The following is a 424-nucleotide window of genomic DNA, read 5'->3' on the forward strand; positions in this document are numbered from 1 at the left end:
AGCCCCCGGCCGGCCCACGCGCCACGTCTCGGTGGGAAGCGCCCGAGCGCCCCGCGCCGGGAGGAGGCCGCGCTTCCCACGGCGTCTGGCGAGGGCGCGCGCCGGCCTGGCCACAGCCCCTGCAGCCTGGGATGCTGTTATGAGTCCCACAGTCCGCTGACTCGGGCCTTTCCACCTCTGTGAAGTGCAGAGCTTTGAATGAGGACAAACCTGCCCAGGGCCCCGTGGACGCCATCCCCAAAGCTTGCTTTTGATGTCACGGAGTCACCTGGGTGTCCCCTAGGAGGCGTCCGGTAAAGGAGAGAATTAAAAAGAGGTTTAGCGCTGAGTGGAGTTGCAGAAAGCCCCGGAGGAGCACCTGGAGTCCTCGCTGTGTGCAGCCGCGCCTGGCAGGAGGTTAGAGGGACCCCCCCCACCCCCGGCA

General features: G+C 66.7%; 1 protein-coding gene across 1 annotated transcript in view; it reads left to right on the forward strand.

Annotated features, from left to right (window-relative positions):
* Positions 1–311: 311 nt before the first annotated feature.
* The window catches only part of TMEM181 (transmembrane protein 181), a 22911-nt gene continuing 22798 nt past the window's right edge, over positions 312–424 (forward strand). Inside the window, exon 1 of the mRNA XM_008566833.1 lies at positions 312–396. The gene's annotated coding sequence lies outside the window, so the exon portion shown is untranslated. The remainder of the gene's footprint in view (positions 397–424) is intronic.

Source organism: Galeopterus variegatus, unplaced genomic scaffold (assembly GCF_000696425.1).
Source record: "Galeopterus variegatus unplaced genomic scaffold, G_variegatus-3.0.2 Scaffold271, whole genome shotgun sequence".
NCBI lineage: Eukaryota > Metazoa > Chordata > Mammalia > Dermoptera > Cynocephalidae > Galeopterus > Galeopterus variegatus.